The sequence below is a fragment of the Strongylocentrotus purpuratus genome, unplaced genomic scaffold (assembly GCF_000002235.5).
Source record: "Strongylocentrotus purpuratus isolate Spur 01 unplaced genomic scaffold, Spur_5.0 spur5_scaffold_18, whole genome shotgun sequence".
Classification (NCBI taxonomy): domain Eukaryota; kingdom Metazoa; phylum Echinodermata; class Echinoidea; order Camarodonta; family Strongylocentrotidae; genus Strongylocentrotus; species Strongylocentrotus purpuratus.
Window position 1 is genome coordinate 11,530,511 of NW_022145603.1, and position 26,996 is coordinate 11,557,506.

Here is a 26,996-nt window from a genome sequence, read left to right on the forward strand (position 1 = left end):
GGTGGCTTCGTGAGTCCCTTAAATTATTTAGTAAAAACAAAGTACTCGAATGAAACGGAGTGTTTTGCACACTAACACATATATATTAAAGCTACATACACTTAACTAAAGGAAAGAAACCTTTAGAAAATGGACTGGATATTATTGAAAATATTATTCTAAACAAGAATGTACTACATGATTGTATTACTTTACGTTTCAATTTCACGAGAGAAATAGAACTCGAGAGGGGGAGCAGAGAAGAAGTGATGGAAATGAAAGCAGACTAATAGCATGAGAGGAAAGAAAAGAGCAAAGAAGACAAGAAAACGGTGTAAACAGGAAAAGGAGGAGCATGGGAGAGAGAGAAAGAGAGAGAGAGAGAGAGAGAGAGAGAGAGACAGCCTTGAGCTTTGGATCAGCTAATGAGTAATACATGAAACAGATTTTGAGCGGAGTAATTATCTTTCGCCGGAGAACTTGCGTAAGGAGCTATAATTTTATTTTTTATTTTTTGAAATCAAACATTATGGGGAATAGCAAAAAACGGTTGTCTTTTTTGCTCTTTTCTTTCCTCTCATGTTATTAGTCTTCTTTCATTGAGGTAATTTCAGGTCTTACATATTGATGAGCTGTTTGAAATTAACTAGGAGGTATGCGCGTATTAGGGAATGTGGCTTGCTGCTCTACTTTAAAAAAAAAAAAAAACTTCCCATGACATGTAATGAGTGTTTAGTGTACATTATGTGGGACGTACAGTGATTGATGGAAAGTTATTTCAGTATATTCGAAATGACTTTTAGGCAACTGCTTTTTCCTCCCACATTATCAACATTCATTCATTTCATTTCATTTACATAATGTCATGAAATGCATTCAAAAAATGAAGAAAAAAAGAAAGAAACAAAAACAACCCGTGAAAAAAAAACATTGTCGGCGAAGCATTTGTCGTAGTACTAGTAGCATTTGTATTTAATGGGACACTTTTTGGGCGGAGCAAATGTCGTCGGAGCAAATGTCACCGGAGCAAGTGTCGCTTCATGCGGAGCAAATGTCGTCGGAGCAATTGTCGGCGGAGCAAATGTCACCGGAGCAATTGTCGCTTCAGGCGGAGCAATTGTCGGCGGAGCATATGTCACCGGAGCAATTGTCGCTTCAGGCGGAGCAATTGTCGGCGGAGCAATTGTCGGCGGAGCATATGTCACCGGAGCAATTGTCGCTTCAGGCGGAGCAATTGTCGGCGGAGCAATTGACGGCGGAGCAAATGTCGGCGGAGCAAATGTCGGCGGAGCAAATGTCGGCGGAGCAAGTGTCGCTTCAGGCGGAGCAAATGTCGGCGGAGCAAATGTCGGCGGAGCAATTGTCGAGTTTTGCGGAGCAATTGACGGCGGAGCAATTGTCGGCGGAGCAATTGTCGGAGGAGCAATTGTCGGCGGAGCATCTGTCGGCGGAGCAATTGTCGGCGGAGCAACTGTCGTCGGAGCAACTGTCGGCGGAGCATTTGACGTCGGAGCAAATGTCGCGGAGCAAATGTCGCGGAGCAATTGTCGCGTTTTGCGGAGTAAATGTCGGCGGAGCAATCGTCGGCGGAGCATGTGTCATGGAACCGATCAAGGAGTATAACGCTTTCTACAAATGTTAATCCTTTTCCTTTGGCGTCTTTCCATCGTAGTGTTATTCTATACTCATCTCGCAAATGAAATAACTAGTATGCCTATGTATTGTAAAACAAAATATTCCTGTATCGTGGGAATGGAGTTTTCTAATACAAAATAATACAATACAAAAACTCGCCTATTGAAATAATATAAGGTGTAGGAAGGGCGTTGCCATCTCCACAACTAGACTCAACTCGGTCTACAATTTAAGACCATCGAGTAAAAGTTCTCGTCATTTTCTAAGCACTGAGCACGGAGATAATTTTGAACCCATATTTGATCATAAATCATATCATCTTGGTTGCATGTGTTACTCAAGTCATGTAACTAAAACGATACTATTTGTGATCTGAAATATGTATCATCCGACTGCAAGGAAATGCATGAAAACAGTGGGAGATGGACAACAAACTGCTTCGTGGAATTGATGGATATTCCGAAAAGTTCAGTCTTCCAGTGGAAAATAAAATAATGTTATATTTTCCGTTAGGGTATCTTTGCCTCAGATTCTAAACAGAATTCTGAATTGAGCTCATGCAGCAATCACAGTTGTAAACATTTAGGCCAGTCAGGAATCCCATGACTATTACAAGCCGCTCTCATGTTTGATTTTTAACATATTAATGATTGGTATTCGAAATGTCGAAAATCCCTTTCTTGTGGACTTGTGTTTCCCAAACCGTAAAGCTAATTTTTATCCTCTGTTCTCGATGCAGGTTTGGTTTCTGCGGGTATTACTCTAGTCCTCGGACAAGAATGTTAACTGGAGGCCCGGCATGCGTGTAGGGGAGTAAAGCCTTTTAGGCTATGGTTATGCACGTTGATACGCTATATTTCTCACAATGAGTAGGGTGTAAACCCGGGGTTTAGGGTGACTGCATACCAAATTGGTAAATCTTTTTACATATCTTTGTGATAGGCTGCATTGCCCTTTGACGATTAACAACAGAAGAAGAAGACATTTATTTGATTACAGTCGAATTTGATACGCTATGCAACTTTAAAGATAAAGTTAAACACGGCAGTCGATTGCACACAGTTTGAAAGAAACTGGAATGTATTTTGGGGTTTCTTTGTAATTATGAAAATGATAACAAATCTGACCGGTTTATTTCTTCTGACAAACTTTAACATTATTTCAATAGAATCATATTTTGAAATCATTCATAATTCTATATAATATTTTGGTAATAGGTTGGTGCGATGCTGGAGCGAAAATACTGAAGAATAGTTCTACGAAATTGCGCATATATACACCGTTGGTCATAAAGGTGGAATAATTATTAGGGAGTGATTTTAACAAGGATTTATTCCTAATAGATCTAAATAATAGTATACATTCTCAGATTGTAGTGAATAATAGTTTACGAGTTTTTGTTTTGCGTGACTGCTAAAGCATTTTTGTGCTACTATGTTAATCAACTAGGGGACATACGTTCTTAAGTCTTAACTGACAGTAATTATGCTATAGCAGTCACGTAAAACAAACACTCGCAAAATGTTATTCAATATAACCTGAGAATGTATACTATTATTGAAATCTATTAGGAATAAATCATTGTCAAAATCCTTCCATAAATTGGGGTAAAAATAATTATTCCACAATAATGACCAACAGTGTAATTTCAAAAATGATGAATACATTCATATGTTGCTACATAATTATAACTTCCGCGGTACACTGTATTGCATGCAGTTGACCGATGCGATTTACGTTCATGACGTTATAACATGACCGCCCAGCCTATCACCTTCATTCGCTACCCTTGTCGAATCAGCGTTAAACCATGAACCTAATAGAAACCGGCGTTTACATGACCGTGAGTGCTCGTTATTTTCGATAAAGTGGAAATAAATAAATTTGAAACTTGAAAAATGTTCGCGAATGAGTTAATCAGTTGTCAAAATTGCCTTGTAAAAAGTTTGGGATGAAACGAATGTGGGTCATATTCATGTGCTTCTTTGGTCTTAAAGATACTATGTCCCTTTTGCAGCCAACATCAAATTATGTAGAACTTTGCAGGAATTACGAATATGGCATGTATGTCCTATCTTTGAAATTTAAACGTTAGCAGGGTCCTAATATTCAAATTATGCAAGGAAACCCGTTTACTTGCTAGACTTCACTGTCAGACACTATTATTGAGTGACTGACTGTTTTTTCTTCTTTGGTAACATACATAAAAGGAGCTGTAAAGGGTTCATGAGCATTTGTCTACATCAATAACCCACTTTTTGTAATGGCCAAAATTAAACTGATTGAATCTTTGCGCAGCATAAAACGTACGACCATTCGGCACAATGGTATGAAAATCAGACTATTACTTACTGGCTCTATAGCTCTTAAGTCGATTCGACAACTCATAGTCGTTATTTTCCCACTTAAAAACATGTTTAAGTACCCCCCCCCTTTTTTTTTTGTAGGGAAGTTCTAAATTAGTATTATCTTTCAAATGCCGTTGGAATTTAACCTTTTCATTTTGGGGGCCTGCAACTGGGACATAGTAATGATGTTATGTATCTATACTTTCACAGAACCTTGTTCCAATCCATAGAATAACATCTATTTATTTTCAATAGCCTACTACCTTCTAAACTTACACACATTTCCATGAATCCAACCCATACAACTTCGAGATAACCTTGTCATGCGTAAGATTATGTGAAATACAGGGCCTCCTCTGTCATGCGAATTGACATATGCATCTCTAAAAATCCCGGATTATTACACCTTCACCAAATATCCTCACTGCAAACATCCGTTCTCGGTCCAAAGTCTACAGGGCAACAACAGACATATTATTTGCATATTATTCAGTATACATGTATATTAATCAGCGTCTGTCCTCTGAACGAACAAGGCGTGATCATCAGTTCACAGGAGTGCATGATAAACTGTTTGTGTGAACCGCGCGATGTAGCTAGTGTCATGGAGGCCTCCTATTTTGGAGAGAAAAATTCAGAAAGTGAAGGCTGTATGTGATATTTTGGTATTCTTCTCTTACGACGGAGCAATAATGTACATTTGATTGTTCATTTAGAGAGGATGTCAAACTAAAACATTGAACTGTGGGTGATTTTCATGGGATAGTGTATTTGGATTTGCACCAATGATATGCTACGTGGAACTGCCTTCGGTATCATTCTTAGCAATTTATGTGTGTATGTGTGTTTGAATCTGTGAAATGTGCAATGTTACAAAGGATACATTTTTGGAATATTGCGATTACAAGGTAAGGTTGATTTTGGATAATGTCATTTCATAAATTTGGCGCTTTTCTCAATGGTCGAATGCGCAACACAACTCCTATCAAAAACATTTCGTTGATAAGGGCGAATCCCATACGTTAGCAACAACACCAACACTCTTGAATCAGACAGCAAATGGCATGACATTTAAATAAAGAAAAGAACCCTCACACTAAATCAAAGTCAGACAGGCGATATAAAAACATGCATTGATTATTACAACGACACAAGTCTTAAAATGAATACCATTTGTCGTCATTAAACATGGAACTGTTAATTTATTTTACCTTTCACTGTATATCCTTGTCTTTTTTTTCCAAAAATAATTTACAAAATACATGAATAGATTTCAACATTATAAGGCTTTCTGTTACTCGAATCCGTGATTCCTCTCCTTTTCATACTAAATGTGCTAACTATCTGCAGTCCAGTTCTCGGATTTTGTAGGATTTTAAGGAGCTATTCTTTAGCTCTCGAGTTTTTGCGACCGTCGTCCCCTGTAGCGTGAATCATCCCATCCCCGTTGCGTGACGTCATACCTGTGGACCGGCACAAGGCACTGGTTTTTTTAACATATACCAAATGTGTCCACAAAAGGGTCAAAAATGAAATTATGTTTGCTTACTTCAAACGTGTATTTTTAGGATCAGGACTATTCATATTTATGAGAAATGCAAATTTTGGAGCTTAATCTATCTCCTTATTTATTCACCAGATATGAATACTATGAGTTCTTACAATTTTATTGTAAACTATAGCATATCTAATAACTGTGATATAAAACTCATTTGCTATTAACTACACCTTTAAATATGTTGGGTCTTTAAGAATATGTTTCAGAGATTATTCATGCAAATTTTTGAGTTTCTATCTTAAAAAATACAGATTATGTATACCTTGAAAGTGAAAAATAGCTCTAAATTTGGGTTTTGACAATAACAAGTTTTAATTTCAATAGGTAAAATACTTTTTCTTAGGTAAAACTTATTTTATTATAACAACTGATGATATAAGGTAAATACATGCCAAAAAAATTGGGAACCAGTGCATTGCATAATAATTTTCATATGTCACACCACTGATGTTTCGGACGTTACACACTGTTAACATCATAACTTTATCCAAGTTAATTGCTTTTCTTTAGGTATTATTGACCTCATTTACATTAATTGTTTGCAGAATAATACTTCTGTAACATTTTTGGATTTTTTTCTTCAGTTTTAATTAGTTTAGCACATACCGTACATGTATACCAAGTTTTTCTTCATCGACCACTCAATTTATGTAAGGTATATTATTCTTTTCAAGAACGTGTACCGGTATTTAAAAGTGCTAATGTGATCTAACAGTAAAATATGAAGTTAATAGCAATTGTCGTCATCAAAACTCCTTAGAAAATTCACTTAGAAACATACTCTTTATTGCATGTTATGAACAACAGTGTGAAATGTACATGCATGCTTTGTTTTGTTTCGGATGTTACACAATGTTAACATTTCAATGAGATCATCAATTTCTATAAACTCTACAATAGATGTTTAATCAGCTTGCTAATGTCCTTCAACTATATAGTGTGTCATTCAATAATATCACTAACACATACATGTATGTAAGCAAAACATTGACAAATCTTTTTAAAAGTAAAACTATAAAAAAGTACCCCCAATCCTGTAAGTAATAAGAAATAGGTGAATCCTAATTTATGTACATCTCAAGAATGAGATATTTGAGATGTATTTTCAAATTGTGTATGTTTTAGGTTATAATACTACTGTAGTAACAATCATCCTTTACCACACTATTTGTATTAGGAGGCTGTTTCAAACGACAACATTTTGTAATGCTATAATAAGTATTTATTTATTTATTTACTTGATAACCGATTGATGAATGGATGGATTGATTGGTTGGTTGATAGATCTTAACTCGTGCTGTGCCGATATCACAGGTGACAAACAGTATACAGTGTAGGTTAAACATGTACCGTATTTACCGGCGATAAGGCCGCAGCGCCGCACCCCCAACTTTGACATTTCATAGAGGGAAAATAAAAACGGACAGCCCATTTATATTTTACACTAGCTTATACATTTTGTATGTATGCATAAATTTGAGGAAGATACTACCAGTGGTGGATCCAGGGGGGGGGGGGGGGGAGGGGGGCACTCCTCCCCCACCCGCCCCACTGAGCGAATTTGCGGCCAGCGCGATTTTCTAATATTTGGAAGCAAAAAACCAAAAAAAATAAATGTGCTCTTACCAATCCCCCCCCCCCCCGCTTATTCAGCGGCTGGCTGAGTCGTTGCCATTTTGGGGGACCAATACAAAAATATTTATATGTCCTCTCACCCCTCGTGTGTACCCCCCCCTGCGCCCCCCCCCCGGAAGAAATTCCAGGATCCGTCCCTGACTATATGTTTAGGATCATGAAATAAGTTATTAATGTAATGTCTTATTCTTGTATAGATGTATGTACTTTCTACATAGATTAGTTACGTGTACTGAGTGCCCCTTTGAAAAGATATTTTCAAATGAAAATCCATATTTCCCATAAATTTTTAGACAAACATTTTAATTTGCTTGATTTTATCAACTGTATGTACCTGTATCAATACCCGTGTCATGTACATGTACACTGGGTATTGCTTTAAAAAGTGGATAATGTTGAGCTTTTGTAACCTACCAAATAGTTTAGATTGACCATACAATCTTTGGTTATATGACATAATTTGAAACAACCTCTGTATAAATGAAAACCTGATGATTTGCAAACACACAGTAATGTAAATAGCAAGAGGAGAGGTTGAAAAATTGAAATTTGCTATTTTCACATCTATCTTTGCCCCTCATTTGAACTAGTTAAAGTATGAAAATGTCTGTTAAAAGTTTAATGTAACGTCCGAAACGTGCTAACAGCATACCAGAAAGTGCTGTTAAAATGGCTCAATATTTTTTATTAGTCACTTTTATTGAGATTTTTTCTGATAAATTACAATTAAGGATATACTAAAGCAGCCAGCCATGCCTTGCATCACAATGTGTGGCTTCAATATTTGATGTTTTATAAGTCAATTTGCAGAAAATTAAGATATTTTACGGAAAATTTCATTTTTTGCATCATATTTCTTCATATTCTTATATTTAGATCTAAATGAAATTCTCAAAATAGTGTTTTTAACAGGAGTGTGCATTTTGAAACCGTTATTTGCACATATGATCGATAATTAGTTGAAATTTGCAAACTATGTGTTAACAATCAAATAGTGTAACGTCCGAAACACCCTTCTTGAGCTTACACAAAATTATTGGATTTGAAAGACCTGATTTGTGTCTTGACTTATGTTAAGACTTATAATAACATATTTCATAATGATTTATTCACTCCAGATACCCTCAAATATGGATTATCATCATTTATTTGGTATTTTTTTTTTCGGACGTTACATTTGTTTCGGACGTTACAACTGTTAACGGAAAATTGGTTTTAACTATAAAATAGTATTGTAATGATGTATTGCAAATTTCTTTTTCGGGGAGGGTAGCCGCCATGAAATGTTTAATAAATGTTACAAGAAAAAGGTCGTGCAGTTCATATATTTCCTGCTACTTCAAATTGAAAGTTGTTTCGGACGTTACAAAATTGTTTACGGAAAATGAGACAACTTTTTCAAATTTTGAGTATATTTCTTGTATAAGCGCTACTACAATTAAATTATATTTTCTTTTAATTTAATGACTTGGAGTAAGTAATAAGCTCATTCAAACCATAAACAATCTCATTAATTTATTGTTCTAGTGGGTTAAATGAGGGTCTACATTGTTTACGGAAGATGTAACGTCCGAAACACCATTTTCAATTGCACTGTTCCATCAAAATACAGGAGTTAATTCAGATTACTGTTAACTTTCTTTAAGATCCACCCATGCTCATTAATCATCAATAGAAAAAAAAACATATTGTTAGTGGGTATATATTTTTTTCGGCTCCAACCAAAAAGGTATGTCAATTTTGTTACAAAATTCCGTAAACAATTGGCTGTTCAGGGATAGCTGATGCACATAAAGCAATGTTGAAAATTTTTCATTAAGCTATGGGAGGTCAATCTAGGTCCATGCTACAAGAAAAAATTGTAATTGATTTCTAATTCTTTATCTTTGAAAAGTTTCAGGCTCTCAAAAGGCCATTTAGGTATTTGGTCATAGTTAAAAAAAAACCAGTGCCACAATCAATTTCTATTACGAGTCATCGGCAGCTTGCACGGTATAGTACCGGAGGGGGGGGGGGGGTACTTACGTATTAGGACATACGGGGATTGTGCCGCTTTAAAGGGTCACTTTTTCACCTAAATTCCCTAAACAAAATACCATTAAAAATTGGTCCGTTTTTTCAAAATTTCGAAAATGTGCTAAATTTGTATTTGTTTGCCATGACATGCAAATACCCGAGAAACATCCGAAAATTGTGAAAAAATAGGTCATTTTTTCGAGAACAATGCCCCCAAATAATGGATAGGGGTTTCGACGCTTAAAACCATTGTGCAATATTTTTAATCTCTCTCTAGATCAAGGTGTGTTTCCTCATAGACTTAAGATTGCTAAAGTTATCCCAGTTTTTAAAAAGGGGGATCGAGCCCAATTATCTAATTATAGACCAATTTCGCTTTTATCAATTTTTTCCAAGACTTTCGAAAAACTTGTTTATAAGAGACTTATTTCATATATTGATCAAAATCAGTTTTTATACAAAAGACAGTTTGGATTCAGAAAAGTTTATTCGACATATATGGCTCTTATAGAATTAACTAACAAAATATCTCTAGTATTCGAGGAAAAGAAATTCCTTATTGGTATATTTTTAGATTTTTTGAAAGCATTCGACAGCATTAATCACAAAATACTTTTAAACAAAATGGAACGCTATGGTATAAGAGGTACACCCCTAAAATGGTGTCGGAGTTATGTCAGTGATCGTTAACAATATACATTTATAGACAACCACAAATCTGATTTATGTAACATTTCTGTTGGTGTGCCCCAGGGATCCGTTTTGGGGCCCCTATTATTTCTATTGTTTATAAATGATCTTCAATTTATTAGTGATGTATTATACTCAATTATCTTTCCCGATGACACAAGTCTCTTTATTTCAGGTAATGATGTAGCAGAAGTTAATAATGTATTGAACGTATAAATGAAAAATGTTACTAAGTGGTTCTCTGCTAATCGATTGGCTGTAAATATTAATAAAACTTGTTACATGATATTCAAACCTAAGAATAAGTTCATTAATGAAGACTTGATACAAATATTTATTGGAGATTGCTTAATACAACATGTTAAACAAACAAAAATTTTAGGAGTTACAATTGATAATAAAATAACATGGAAATTACATATTGACGACATTTGTTCAAAAAATTCTCAAGCCGTAGGGGTAATGAATAGATTAAGAACTGTTGTTCCAATGAGGATTCTTTTAACCCTGTATTACACAATGATTTTACCTTATTTATCATATTGCAATATTGTATGGGGTAACAGTGCACTGTATCTTAGAAATAGAATTGGAGTACTCCAGAAGCGTGCAATACGTGTTATTTGCAATTCACAACCTCTTGCCCACACAACCCCTTTATTTCAGCAGTTGAGTATTTTAAAAGTGGATCAAATGTGTAGTTTGCAAATTGCAATTTTTATGTACTCCTATTTTAAGAATATTTTACCAGATAGTTTTAATATTTATTTCACTTCAAATTGTACAATTCATAGCCATAGTACCAGAAATTCAAATCACTTAGGATTACCGTTATATAAATATAGTTTCTCTCAAACAACAATTTCTTACACTGGTGTAAAATCCTGGAATTCAATACCAGTAGAGATCAAGAACAGTCCGACACTTTCTAATTTTAAACGTAAATTTAAACTGTATATTTAACATAAAAACAACTCACAAACTTATAGTGGTACAATATAATTTTTTTGTTTGCCTGTTTAATTTGCCAACTTAATTTCGGTTTATCATGTACTTTACGTCGCTATTGTTTGTGGGTTTTTGGTTTGTTTTTGTTTTTTATTTGTTTTTGTATATAAAATATTCAAAATATCTAAAATTGTTCTGGGGATTAGCCTCGACAGGCCCCTGGCCTTTGTTGGTCCCCCACATGTTTTTTTATTTTTTTTTATATCTACATGTATTTAGTTGTTCTTAGATTTTGTTCGCTATTTGTTACTCTTAATATTATTGTTTGTTAATTGTGTACTTTTTATACGTCTGAACATGTATGTATACCTGTTGTTTTTTATGAACCACATGTGGAAATAAAACTTGAACTTGAACTTGACGCTTGAGCGGCACAACCCATCCAAACCAAATCTGAATACCCCCCCCCCCTAGGGGGGGGGGGGTATAGTCGAAACCCTCACACTAATTCTAATTAATTTATTTTGTGTTTCACTTTTATCTTCACTGTATTTTGGGACCGTTTCATTGTATTGCGCTTTGTAAAACGTAATTCTGATGGTGTGATGTTTCAGCACTGTGTCACAATTTCAAAGAATAATAAACCAAGTTGTATTTTAGCTCTTAATTACCAACCCCAGTAAAGAAGAGATAAATTTAAACGGATAGAATCTCGATAAGTCGAATACCCCAGGCAATCGACTGTATACATAAACCATGTTCATTGCATATTCATCCGCTGCCGCTAGTGATGTATTTAACCACCCACTAGATTGGGATAAAGCGATCGATAGCTACATTTGGGGTATCACATTAGAGTCTGTGCATGGTAGCCTAGAATAACCCATATATGGAAGACAACAAAAATCCGCGGTATGTTAGTTTTGTGTTAGCGCTGCCAATGCGATAGTTTGGGGATTTCCCCCACTCTAACTCTACCTAGCTACTCCTTTTTCTAATACGAGGGGAAGCTACATGCGGAGAATAAGAGGATGAGGGAGGTGTAGGAGAGGGAGATATGGTGGATGGGCACATGCAATAAGGAGGGACAACGATATTGAAGGAATTACATTTGGAAAAATTGTAATTAGGTAAGTGTTATATGCAGATGATATGACAACATTTTAAAAGGATATTGATTCGGGTAGAAGGCTGCAACATATTTTGGAATCATTTATACAAATTAGTGGTCTTAAAGTGAATAAATCAAAGACATATTTTATGTGGATGGGTGAGGATAAGAACAAACCTGATGGGCCTTTATTTGGAAATTTTGTCGGGGGACTACACATTTAAGGGGTTAGTTATTCATTAGATCGAAAATTAAAAGATGACTTGAATTATAAAGAAATTCTAAGTAAAAAAAAAATTGCTAGTATGGTGGAAACAAAGAGATTGAACTTTTTATGGGTAAAATACATTTGTTAAGAACTTATGCGCTTTCAAAGTTAAACTACGTCTCATCTCTCGTTATTGTCCCTCATTAGGTATACAAAGAAGTTGCACAAATTTCATTTTATATCTACAGTTATATCAATTTTCAAAGTTTACTGCCACGAAGAAAGAAAAAAAAAGAACCGCTGTTTAATCTACACCCAAACTACCCAAGTGCTTTAAGCCTTTATGGTCTGCAACCAGCCCGTCTACTACCCACATGGGAATAGCATTTCTATATATTTTTTTGGTATTGCAAATGGTATATGGGTAATTATGATAACAATAATTACAACTTAATCTAAAATGTTACTCATAGGGGTTACAGTTCGAATGGTCAGAAACAAATTTTCCGATTGCTGCTATACTTCAGTTTCTTTACTTGAGATTAAAACCTGTCATTACCGTTTGTCATGTGTAAACATTTAGTCTAATTTGAAGTAATGCATGAAGCCATACTTGTTCAATTTTGTTTATGTTTATGTTTAATTCATTTTTTTTTTAAATTAAACATCACATAGCATTGAATTCATTAATGATGGATCATATCATCAACAATAAATGATGTGACAAGTGCAAATGTCTAATGTACATAAAAACAACCACAATCAAACGTTATGACGCAGAAAAAGATTTCCATACAGGTGGCATTTTCTTGTAGCGGTCAAGGAGTATAAAGTATTATATACATATTAATCTTTTTGCTTTGGCGTCTTTCCATCGTAGTGTTATTCTATACTCATCTTGCAAATGAAATAACTAGTATGCCTATGTATTGTAAAACAAAATATTCCTGTATCGTGGGAATGGAGTTTTCTAATACAAAATAATACAATACAAAAACTCGCCTATTGAAATAATATAAGGTGTAGGAAGGGCGTTGTCATCTCCACTACTAGACTCAACTCGGTCTACAATTTAAGACTATCGAGTAAAAGTTCTCGTCCCTTTCTAGGCACTGAGCTCGGAGATAATTTGGAACCCATATTTGATCATAAATCATATCATCTTGGCTGCATGTGTTACTCAAGTCATGTAACTAAAACGATACTATTTGTGATCTGAAATATGTATCATCCGACTGCAAGGAAATGCATGAAAACAGTGGGAAATGGACAACAAACTGCTTCGTGGAATTGATGGATATTCCGAAAAGTTCAGTCTTCCAGTGGAAAATAAAATAATGTTATATTTTCCGTTAGGGTATCTTTGCCTTAGATTCTAAACAGAATTCTGAATTGAGCTCATGCAGCAATCACAGTTGTAAACATTTAGGCCAGTCAGGAATCCCATGACTATTACAAGCCGCTCTCATGTTTGATTTTTAACATATTAATGATTGGTATTCGAAATGTCGAAAATCCCTTTCTTGTGGACTCCCAAACCGTAAAGCTGATTTTTATCCTCTGTTCTCGATGCAGGTTTGGTTTCTGCGGGTATTACTCTAGTCCTCGGACAAGAATGTTAACTGGAGGCCCGGCATGCGTGTAGGGGAGTAAAGCCTTTTAGGCTATGGTTATGCACGTTGATACGCTATATTTCTCACAATGAGTAGGGTGTAAACCCGGGGTTTAGGGTGACTGCATACCAAATTGGTAACTCTTTTTACATATCTTTGTGATAGGCTGCATTGGTTCCATGACACATGCTCCGCCGACGATTGCTCCGCCGACATTTACTCCGCAAAACGCGACAATTGCTCCGCGACATTTGCTCCGCGACATTTGCTCCGACGTCAAATGCTCCGCCGACAGGTGCTCCGCCGACAGTTGCTCCGCCGGCAGTTGCTCCGCCGACAATTGCTCCGCCGACAGATGCTCCGCCGACAATTGCTCCTCCGACAATTGCTCCGCCGACAATTGCTCCGCCGTCAATTGCTCCGCAAAACGCGACAATTGCTCCGCCGACATTTGCTCCGCCGACATTTGCTCCGCCTGAAGCGACACTTGCTCCGCCGACATTTGCTCCGCCGACATTTGCTCCGCCGACATTTGCTCCGCCGTCAATTGCTCCGCCGACAATTGCTCCGCCGACATTTGCTCCGCCGACAATTAATTGCTCCGCCTGAAGCGACAATTGCTCCGGTGACATTTGCTCCGCCGATAATTGCTCCGACGACATTTGCTCCGCCGACAATTGCTCCGTCGACAATTGCTCCGCCGACAATTGCTCCGCCTGAAGCGACACTTGCTCCGGTGACATTTGCTCCGACGACATTTGCTCCGCCCAAAAAGTGTCCCATTAAATACAAATGCTACTATATACGACAAATGCTTCGCCGACAATATTTTTTTTTCACGGGTTGTTTTTGTTTCTTTCTTTTTTTCTTCATTTTTTGAATGCATTTCATGACATTATGTAAATGAAATGAAATGAATGAATGTTGATAATGTGGGAGGAAAAAGCAGTTGCCTAAAAGTCATTTTGAATATACTGAAATAACTTTCCATCTATCACTGTACGTCCCACATAATGTACACTAAACACTCATTACATGTCATGGGAAGTTTTTTTTTTTTTTAAAGTAGAGCAGCAAGCCACATTCCCCAATACGCGCATACCTCCTAGTTAATTTCAAACAGCTCATCAATATGTAAGACCTGAAATTACCTCAATGAAAGAAGACTAATAACATGAGAGGAAAGAAAAGAGCAAAAAAGACAATCGTTTTTTGCTATTCCCCATAATGTTTGATTTAAAAAAATAAAAAATAAAATTATAGCTCCTTACGCAAGTTCTCCGGCGAAAGATAATTACTCCGCTCAAAATCTGTTTCATGTATTACTCATTAGCTGATCCAAAGCTCAAGGCTATCTCTCTCTCTCTCTCTCTTTCTCTCTCTCCCATGCTCCTCCTTTTCCTGTTTACACCGTTTTCTTGTCTTCTTTGCTCTTTTCTTTCCTCTCATGCTATTAGTCTTCTTTCATTTCCATCACTTCTTCTCTGCTCCCCTCTCGAGTTCTATTTCTCTCGTGAAATTGAAACATAAAGTAATACAATCATGTAGTACATTCTTGTTTAGAATAATATGTTCAATAATATCCAGTCCATTTTCTAAAGGTTTCTTTCCTTTAGTTAAGTGTATGTAGCTTTAATATATATATGTTAGTGTGCAAAACACTCCGTTTCATTCGAGTACTTTGTTTTCACTAAATAATTTAAGGGACTCACGAAGCCACCGGAAGAAGAGCAATTGGCTTATCATGAAGTACTAACATCAAACTGCAACAAAATGACTTGTATAAATGTGAATAAGCAGAAAGGCTGCCATCTCATTTTCCCGTCTGAATGGGTTCTCTTCCTTACGTATATAAGTGCCCTTATTTTCTAAACTTTTTTTTAATATTTGTGTGTTTATTAAATTTTCAATCATATAAAAATTACATATTTACAAGTCATTGGTAATAATTAGACAAACAAAAAAACCAATATGTATAAGAACAACTAACAATAATGAAAGGACAAGAAAGTTATAAAAAAAAAACATTATAGTAAAAAAAAATACACTGTACACATATAAATCATAGTTTGAACTCCAGTGCATAAAGGGGAGTGAGGGGGCACAGGAATAAAAGTTAAATCAACATGAGTATCATAAGTCAAATCGCCATTTCTTAAAATGCGAAACAAGCTTGTTCCTTTTTTTCGCTGAGAAATATTCAATATCTTTTTGTTTCTTTATAAAACTCTTAAAAAGATCAACACTTGGTAAATCCCCCTTACTTATTTTCTAAACTTCCATGATGACCTATTACATTGTATAATGCTTTACCTAGTAAGATGCATTGATCGAGGTAATTTCAGGTATTACATATTGATGAGCTACTTGAAATTAACTAGGAGGTATGCGCGTATTGGGGAATGTGGCTTGCTGCTCTACTTTTAAAAAAAAACTTCCCACGACATGTAATGAGTGTTTAGTATACATTATATGGGACGTACAGTGATAGATGGAAAGTTATTTCAGTATATTCGAAATGACTTTTAGGTAACTCCTTTTTCCTCCCACTTCATCAACATTCATTCATTTCATTTCATCTACATTATTTCAAGAAATGCATTCAGAAAATGAAGAAGAAAAAAAGAAACGAAAAAAATAGGTGTAAAGAAAATATTGTCGGCGAAGCATTTGTCGTAGTACTATAGAAGCATTTGTAGTTTATGGGACACTTTTTGGGCGGAGCAAATGTCGCCGGAGCAAATGTCGGCGGAGCAATTGTCGCTTCAGGCGGAGCAATTGTAGGCGGAGCAATTGTCGGCGGAGCAAATGTCGGTGGAGCAAATGTCGGCGGAGCAAATGTCGGCGGAGCAATTGTCGCTTCAGGCGGAGCAATTGTCGGCGGAGCAATTGTCGGCGGAGCAATTGTCGGCGGAGCAAATGTCGGCGGAGCAATTGTCGCTTCAGGCGGAGCAAATGTCGGCGGAGCAATTGTCGCTTCAGGCGGAGCAATTGTCGGCGGAGCAAATGTCGGCGGAGCAATTGTCGCGTTTTGCGGAGCAATTGACGGCGGAGCAATTGTCGGCGGAGCAATTGTCGGCGGAGCAATTGTCGGCGGAGCAATTGTCGGCGGAGCAATTGTCGGCGTAGCAACTGTCGGCGGAGCAACTGTCGGCGGAGCAACTGTCGGCGGAGCATTTGACGTCGGAGCAAATGTCGCGGAGCAAATGTCGCGGAGCAATTGTCGCGTTTTGCGGAGTAAATGTCGGCGGAGCAATCGTCGGCGGAGCATGTGTCGGGTTACCGCTGCATTGCCCGTTGACGATTAACAACAGAAGAAGAAGACATTTATTTTATTACAGTCGAATTTGATACGCTATGCAACTTTAAACAAAAAGTTGAGTAGGTCTACACGGCAGTCGATTGCACAGAGTTTGAAAGAAACTGGAATGTATTTTGGGGTTTCTTTGTAATTATGAAAATGATAACAAATCTGACCGGTTTATTTCTTCTGACAAACTTTAACATTATTTCAATAGAATCATATTTTGAAATCATTCATAATTCTATATAATATTTTGGTAATAGGTTGGTGCGATGCTGGAGCGAAAATACTGAAGGATAGTTCTACGAAATTGCGCATATAATTATGCACTGTTGGTCATAAAGGTGGAATAATTATTTTTACTCCAATTTAGGGAGTGATTTTGACAATGATTTATTCCTAATAGATCTAAACAATAGTATACATTCTCAGATTGTAGTGAATCATAGTTTACGAGTGTTTGTTTTGCATGACTGCTAAAGCATTTTTGTGCTACTATGTTAATCAACTAGGGGACATACGTTCTTAAGTCTTAACTGACAGTAATTATGCTATAGCAGTCACGTAAAACAAACACTCGCAAAATGTTATTCAATATAACCTGAGAATGTATACTATTATTGAAATCTATTAGGAATAAATCATTGTCAAAATCCTTCCATAAATTGGGGTAAAAATAATTATTCCACAATAATGACCAACAGTGTAATTTCAAAAATGATGAATACATTCATATGGGGTTGCTTCATAATTATAACTTCCGCGGTACACTGTATTGCATGCAGTTGAGCGATGCGATTTAAGGCCCGGTCACACAGCCCTTTACGGGCGTATCGCGGCCGAATCACGGCCAAAAATTTCTGCCCGTGAAGCAGACGCTGTTGGACGCTTTGAGGTCGCGATACAGACGCGATACAGCCGTACTTTACCCGTCGTTACACGCGGTAAGAAATTCACACGCGGTTGGCCGCGCGAAAAAGTTTTGGGCTGCCCAAAAATTTAGACCGCGGGTAATCGCGGGCGGTACACGTGGTACACACGCGGTAAAGACGCGGTACAGACGCGGAACGAACGTGCTAGGACGTGCTACGGCCGCGGTTAAGACGTGGTTACACGCGGTAGGACGCGAAATTTTAGCGGGTAATCGCGGGTGGAGCACGGTCATAGCACGTTTGTTCCGCGTCTGTACCGCGTCTGTACCGCTAATATGCATTAGCGTGTGTACCGCGTGTAAGCACGGAGCGGTTATGATTTCTACAGCCCGGTTCGGCTGCTTTATTATACCCGTGGTAGGCCGCGGTACCGCCGCGCTTCACCCGCGATAAGGACGCGGAACAGTCGCCGGCGTCTGTTCCGCGGGCATACCACGGGTAAACCGCGGGTAAGCCAATTTTGCACATTTTTCCACCACGGGCAACCGCGGGCAAAAAAAAATCGCGAAATTTTACCCGCGATACAGACGCGAAAGGCTGTGTGACCGGGCCTTAACGTAAATAACACGTCATAACATAACCGCCCAGCGTATCACCTTCATTCGCTACCCTTGTCGAATCAGCGTCCAACCGGCGTTTGCATGACCGTGAGTGCTCGTCCGACTGTATGTATACCTGCCAACGCTGTGGCGATATTCTCAGATTAATTTTATGATCTCATTATATCGGAATTTAGAATGAATACATAAATAGAAGAAATCTTATGTCAGCTAATTATATTTGTATGATAGCGTGGGAGAGTCAAATGTTAATGATCAAGTATATAATTATGCACCTGCACAACAAGGACAAAAAAGTTAAAATGTTGAAATGGGGAATAACAGGATATGTGAAAATCTCCACATATACACACACCATCAGTACGGTTATCTTAATCACCTTGAACCAGCATTTACACTGGAAGAAGAAGAAGAAGAAATAAATAATCATATAATTTCCTAACACGAAAGCACTATTTGGGAAGCTAGTATATGCAATTTGATCTCACAAAAAAGAACAATGTGGTGTTACCTTGTTTTACGTTGCAGAAAATAGAATCATCTACCCTTAATAGCCAGTGATATCACTTTTTGTCTTTGGTTCGGTGCAAATCTCTTTCCGAAAAAACAACAAATATGATGTCAAATAGAAAATATACCACAGGAAATCGAGACTCTATCGAAAAATATTCATCATGGAAGAGCTGAAGCGGAAATTGGCGCCTCTAAAGTTTTGTTCGAGGAAAGAGTTTCATCCGCTGTCGTCGTCTGTGAGAGTCGAATTACAAGTGGGCGGTGCTGTACGCATATGGCGGAAAATAAGGGTTTGCGTTGCGCTGATCTATGCGCAGATCAACGAACCCTGCATTTCTTGCCTCGGTTAACATGGGACCTGGAGTTCTGCCCTCCCATTTATCCGTGTCGTCATCGCGGCAATTTGTCTATGGTCCTATGGAGCTCACCTCCTTACCGAGGAATGTGCATAGAAGTATCAATCGAAATCTATCAAATAGTAGTCCAGTAGACGGTACCATTTACCTTGTACATAACCTGGAAAAGTTGTTAAGTACAATGTTTTTTTGTTGATTCGTGTTCTAGATTGGTTGGTGGCCACCTTGGCAACCTTGGGAAAATTGTTTTATTAGCATAATGATCTAATTAGCATATGTGCAATATGTAATATGATGCTAGTATTAATTCAGGTAGCCTGAAAACATGGGTAACTTGACTTTTCAAGGGTTAGGAATTAATTTATGACACCGGTTTTAAATTTTAAGTATTGTAATTGTCTTGAATAACATAATTAACATAATGATCTAATTAGCATACAGTATAATTATATACAATATACTTTATTGTCACTGTTTATCTAGAAAGCCTGAAAATGGTGCAATTCAAAATTGTAAATCAACTTTTAAAGACAACACATTAACTCATGAGAATACCTTCCGTGTAGATGTAGCATAATTAGCCTAATTAACATAATTAGTAAATACAAATATTTTCATTTATTGATATAAGTCTAGTTTATCCAGAAAAATCTGGAATGGCACTTGTATGTGTATTTTTGTTATGCCAACCAATATCTCACAGGTCCATCATGTTGCAATGAAAATAATTATCCTTACTAGCATAATTAACCTAATTAGCATATTGATCAGGCAATTGGTTAGATTAAATAGGCAAGGATTGTTACTTTGTAATTCATCATCTATGCATGTTAGTATAAGCATGTTAGGAAATCGAGACTCTATCGAAAAATGCTCATCATGGAAGAGCTGAAGCGGAAATTGGCGCCTCTAAAGTTTTGTTTAGCACTGATTGAAGAACAGGATCTAAAAACGAACAGGATCTACTAGTTGCACCGAGACCGACTGTATACTCACCAACGCAATAGTTAAAGAGGGGATCCAGCTTTTATACATGTAGTGTTTGGATCCCTCAAAAGCGATTACTTTTGGAGAGCAGTGTTGATCAACGCAAGAATAAAAGGAATCTGATTATTCGAATACATGTATTAAACATATATACAAACATGGGGTCCCCCTAAAAAAGGAAACGCAATTCTATTGGCTAATTACTCCATTATTCCGAAGTATATTGGAAAACTCGTATTCACGTGTTTCATATCATAAATCATAATTATGATCAGGCGCGGATCCAGGATTTCTTAGGGGTGAGGGCCCAATTTATTTTCTCACCCCCCCCCCCCCCTTGAGCGCCAGGGGGGGGGGGGGGGGCAATCTCCCCCCAAAAGGTAAGATTTATCGTGTTTTTTACCCGTTTTTTTACCAGAGGGTGGGGGTCCAAGCCCCCTTCCCACCCCCACCCCCTTGATCCGCCACTGATTATGAGCAATGCATCATACACGACGGATTTCTGAAAGTCCAAAGTGAACTGACAGAAAAGCGATCGTCGAAAGTAAGTGGTTTGCTGCTACACTTATTTCTTGATGGTTGTCAAAATAAGACAGAAAGTGACACATCATTTCTCTCATTTTTTCTCTCTCACATCACACCGTAAACATAAATACATGTTTGATAAGGTACATGCATAGTTGGATTTCACTCATTCACTGAACATAGCTGTTTAATCTGACTGAATCTAATAACTTAAATATATTCGGCTGTTCATTTGATTAAGACAGAAAGCGACACATCATGCAATCTCACATTCTCCTCTTTCAAATCACATCGTAAACATGAATCCTTGTTGAAAAGGTACATGCATATTTGAATTTCACTCCCAAAGTAAACTGATTCACTAAACATAGCTTTTTAATCTGACTACATCTAATCACTTAAATTGATTCTAAATTGGCATTGTTATCTACTAGTCACATTTTAGACACATACCTTACCATTAAGAAGATAGACAATGGCTTAATTAAATAATACAATTTCTTACTTGCGTACGTTGATGAAGAATCACTGCTCCCCAAAATAAATGCAATCTCCTTATATTGACATCATCGTTATCATTATCATTATCATCATCATTATCATTATCATTATCATGACATTATCCTTATCAGAGTGAACAAAACACTTATAAGCGTTAATATTCCTAAATAATTATGAATAATAATTATGTCAGCTTCATCGGATACCTTCCAAGAGATGAGCAGGTTTGCGTCTATTACCGATTACCATGCCTAGAGTCATCTCACCCGCCACCAGCTATCAACATGAATATGCATGTCACGCCATCGCAATGGGTGCGTGTATTTTTATAAGAGGGGATACACGTTTTACGGCGTGATAATTAACTGGCAAAACCACATAAGTAATGTTGAAATTACTAATTTCTGAAAGTTGTAAAGATTCCCTTTGGCTCGACGAAGATACTGATGTATATTCATTATGGCATAGGCACACGTCACGATGCGGGACAAACTTCCCAGCTCTCGCAAAGCACCTGGCGAGGGTCGCCCGTATGTGTAAGCTTTCCCACCAGCGTAATTTTACGAGTATTGTGGCGAAACTGGCCAGGCTAGCGTGTAAAACAATAGAATTATGCGCCACCCGATATGTGAGGGGTGGAGGACTTGGATGATTGAAGAATTAAAAAAACATAAACAGACGGACAGGATCTAGACTAGTTGCACCTAGGAGCGCCAGCCACTGAATTCTTCATCATTAAATAAAAGTTTAGCTTTTAAAAATCCAATTTATCCAAATCTATATATCAAAAAAAGTAAATCTAATTTTAAAGGAATACAAATCCTGAGAGAAGAGGCGTAAATATTCACTTCTGAATGAAAAACGCCTATAAATTAAAACAACAACAACAACAATAGATGGCTCGGTTTTGACATGATAGTGTGTGCTTGTCCAATCGTGTACTCACTCCCAAGTAAGTGGTTTGCTGCTACCCTTTTTAATAATGGTTGTCAAAATAAGACAGAAAGTGACACATCATTTCTCTCATATTTTCCTCTTTCATATCACACCGTATAACATGAATCCATTTTTGACAAGATACATTGATTTTCGGATTTCACTCCCAAAGTAATCTGATTTACTGAACGAAGCTTTTTAATCTGACTACATCTGATCACTTAAATAGATTCTACTGTTCATTCGATTGATATTCTTACCTACTAGTCACATTTCAGACACATACCTTTACATTGAGAAGATAGACATTGGCTTAATGAAGAATCACTGCTCTCCAAAATAAATGCACTCACCTTATCAAGACATGGGGATGTCCTATTTCACCCTATTTTGCAGGGTAAATACAAAGACGGTCAATATTCCAAAATAATTAGGAAAAGATAATGATGTCAGCTTCATTGAAGTCTTTCCACGATATTAGTGGGTTAGCGAGCAAGGACAGGGAAATCCAACTCGGAATTTCGAAGCCACTATCTGGCAATGGACAAGTGCATTTGCCAAGAGGGGATACACTTTTTATGGCGTAATAATAAACGGGCAGAACCCCAATGAAAATTGTAACATTACTAGTTTTTGATAGTTGTGAAGAAATAGATTCCAGTGACCTATAAAATCTTGCTTTACCCAACACAACTTGCCTTTTGATAGGGTAAAGATAGCCTAGCTTGTTCCCCTGATGTCGAATGAAATCGTGCCGTCCAGTCCGTCTGCCTGGATCATAACACGAATATGTCAAATTGGCACGTGTCCAAAAAGATCAACACTTGGTAAATCCCCCTTACTTATTTTCTAAACTTCCATGATGACCTATTACATTGTATAATGCTTTACCTAGTAAGATGCATTGATCGAGGTAATTTCAGGTATTACATATTGATGAGCTACTTGAAATTAACTAGGAGGTATGCGCGTATTGGGGAATGTGGCTTGCTGCTCTACTTTTTTTTTTAAACTTCCCACGACATGTAATGAGTGTTTAGTATACATTATATGGGACGTACAGTGATAGATGGAAAGTTATTTCAGTATATTCGAAATGACTTTTAGGTAACTCCTTTTTCCTCCCACTTCATCAACATTCATTCATTTCATTTCATCTACATTATTTCAAGAAATGCATTCAGAAAATGAAGAAGAAAAAAAGAAACGAAAAAAATAGGTGTAAAGAAAATATTGTCGGCGAAGCATTTGTCGTAGTACTAGTAGCATTTGTAGTTTATGGGACACTTTTTGGGCGGAGCAAATGTCGTCGGAGCAAATGTCGGCGGAGCAATTGTCGCTTCAGGCGGAGCAATTGTCGGCGGAGCAAATGTCGGTGGAGCAAATGTCGGCGGAGCAATTGTCGCTTCAGGCGGAGCAATTGTCGGCGGAGCAATTGTCGGCGGAGCAAATGTCGGCGGAGCAATTGTCGCTTCAGGCGGAGCAAATGTCGGCGGAGCAATTGTCGGCGGAGCAATTGTCGGCGGAGCAAATGTCGGCGGAGCAAGTGTCGCTTCAGGCGGAGCAAATGTCGGCGGAGCAAATGTCGGCGGAGCATTTGACGTCGGAGCAAATGTCGCGGAGCAAATGTCGCGGAGCAATTGTCGCGTTTTGCGGAGTAAATGTCGGCGGAGCAATCGTCGGCGGAGCATGTGTCATGGAACCGATCAAGGAGTATAACGCTTTCTACAAATGTTAATCCTTTTCCTTTGGCGTCTTTCCATCGTAGTGTTATTCTATACTCATCTCGCAAATGAAATAACTAGTATGCCTATGTATTGTAAAACAAAATATTCCTGTATCGTGGGAATGGAGTTTTCTAATACAAAATAATACAATACAAAAACTCGCCTATTGAAATAATATAAGGTGTAGGAAGGGCGTTGCCATCTCCACAACTAGACTCAACTCGGTCTACAATTTAAGACCATCGAGTAAAAGTTCTCGTCATTTTCTAAGCACTGAGCACGGAGATAATTTTGAACCCATATTTGATCATAAATCATATCATCTTGGTTGCATGTGTTACTCAAGTCATGTAACTAAAACGATACTATTTGTGATCTGAAATATGTATCATCCGACTGCAAGGAAATGCATGAAAACAGTGGGAGATGGACAACAAACTGCTTCGTGGAATTGATGGATATTCCGAAAAGTTCAGTCTTCCAGTGGAAAATAAAATAATGTTATATTTTCCGTTAGGGTATCTTTGCCTCAGATTCTAAACAGAATTCTGAATTGAGCTCATGCAGCAATCACAGTTGTAAACATTTAGGCCAGTCAGGAATCCCATGACTATTACAAGCCGCTCTCATGTTTGATTTTTAACATATTAATGATTGGTATTCGAAATGTCGAAAATCCCTTTCTTGTGGACTTGTGTTTCCCAAACCGTAAAGCTAATTTTTATCCTCTGTTCTCGATGCAGGTTTGGTTTCTGCGGGTATTACTCTAGTCCTCGGACAAGAATGTTAACTGGAGGCCCGGCATGCGTGTAGGGGAGTAAAGCCTTTTAGGCTATGGTTATGCACGTTGATACGCTATATTTCTCACAATGAGTAGGGTGTAAACCCGGGGTTTAGGGTGACTGCATACCAAATTGGTAAATCTTTTTACATATCTTTGTGATAGGCTGCATTGCCCTTTGACGATTAACAACAGAAGAAGAAGACATTTATTTTATTACAGTCGAATTTGATACGCTATGCAACTTTAAAGATAAAGTTAAACACGGCAGTCGATTGCACACAGTTTGAAAGAAACTGGAATGTATTTTGGGGTTTCTTTGTAATTATGAAAATGATAACAAATCTGACCGGTTTATTTCTTCTGACAAACTTTAACATTATTTCAATAGAATCATATTTTGAAATCATTCATAATTCTATATAATATTTTGGTAATAGGTTGGTGCGATGCTGGAGCGAAAATACTGAAGAATAGTTCTACGAAATTGCGCATATATACACCGTTGGTCATAAAGGTGGAATAATTATTAGGGAGTGATTTTAACAAGGATTTATTCCTAATAGATCTAAATAATAGTATACATTCTCAGATTGTAGTGAATAATAGTTTACGAGTGTTTGTTTTGCGTGACTGCTAAAGCATTTTTGTGCTACTATGTTAATCAACTAGGGGACATACGTTCTTAAGTCTTAACTGACAGTAATTATGCTATAGCAGTCACGTAAAACAAACACTCGCAAAATGTTATTCAATATAACCTGAGAATGTATACTATTATTGAAATCTATTAGGAATAAATCATTGTCAAAATCCTTCCATAAATTGGGGTAAAAATAATTATTCCACAATAATGACCAACAGTGTAATTTCAAAAATGATGAATACATTCATATGTTGCTACATAATTATAACTTCCGCGGTACACTGTATTGCATGCAGTTGACCGATGCGATTTACGTTCATGACGTTATAACATGACCGCCCAGCCTATCACCTTCATTCGCTACCCTTGTCGAATCAGCGTTAAACCATGAACCTAATAGAAACCGGCGTTTACATGACCGTGAGTGCTCGTTATTTTCGATAAAGTGGAAATAAATAAATTTGAAACTTGAAAAATGTTCGCGAATGAGTTAATCAGTTGTCAAAATTGCCTTGTAAAAAGTTTGGGATGAAACGAATGTGGGTCATATTCATGTGCTTCTTTGGTCTTAAAGATTCTATGTCCCTTTTGCAGCCAACATCAAATTATGTAGAACTTTGCAGGAATTACGAATATGGCATGTATGTCCTATCTTTGAAATTTAAACGTTAGCAGGGTCCTAATATTCAAATTATGCAAGGAAACCCGTTTACTTGCTAGACTTCACTGTCAGACACTATTATTGAGTGACTGACTGTTTTTTCTTCTTTGGTAACATACATAAAAGGAGCTGTAAAGGGTTCATGAGCATTTGTCTACATCAATAACCCACTTTTTGTAATGGCCAAAATTAAACTGATTGAATCTTTGCGCAGCATAAAACGTACGACCATTCGGCACAATGGTATGAAAATCAGACTATTACTTACTGGCTCTATAGCTCTTAAGTCGATTCGACAACTCATAGTCGTTATTTTCCCACTTAAAAACATGTTTAAGTACCCCCCCCTTTTTTTTTTGTAGGGAAGTTCTAAATTAGTATTATCTTTCAAATGCCGTTGGAATTTAACCTTTTCATTTTGGGGGCCTGCAAATGGGACATAGTAATGATGTTATGTATCTATACTTTCACAGAACCTTGTTCCAATCCATAGAATAACATCTATTTATTTTCAATAGCCTACTACCTTCTAAACTTACACACATTTCCATGAATCCAACCCATACAACTTCGAGATAACCTTGTCATGCGTAAGATTATGTGAAATACAGGGCCTCCTCTGTCATGCGAATTGACATATGCATCTCTAAAAATCCCGGATTATTACACCTTCACCAAATATCCTCACTGCAAACATCCGTTCTCGGTCCAAAGTCTACAGGGCAACAACAGACATATTATTTGCATATTATTCAGTATACATGTATATTAATCAGCGTCTGTCCTCTGAACGAACAAGGCGTGATCATCAGTTCACAGGAGTGCA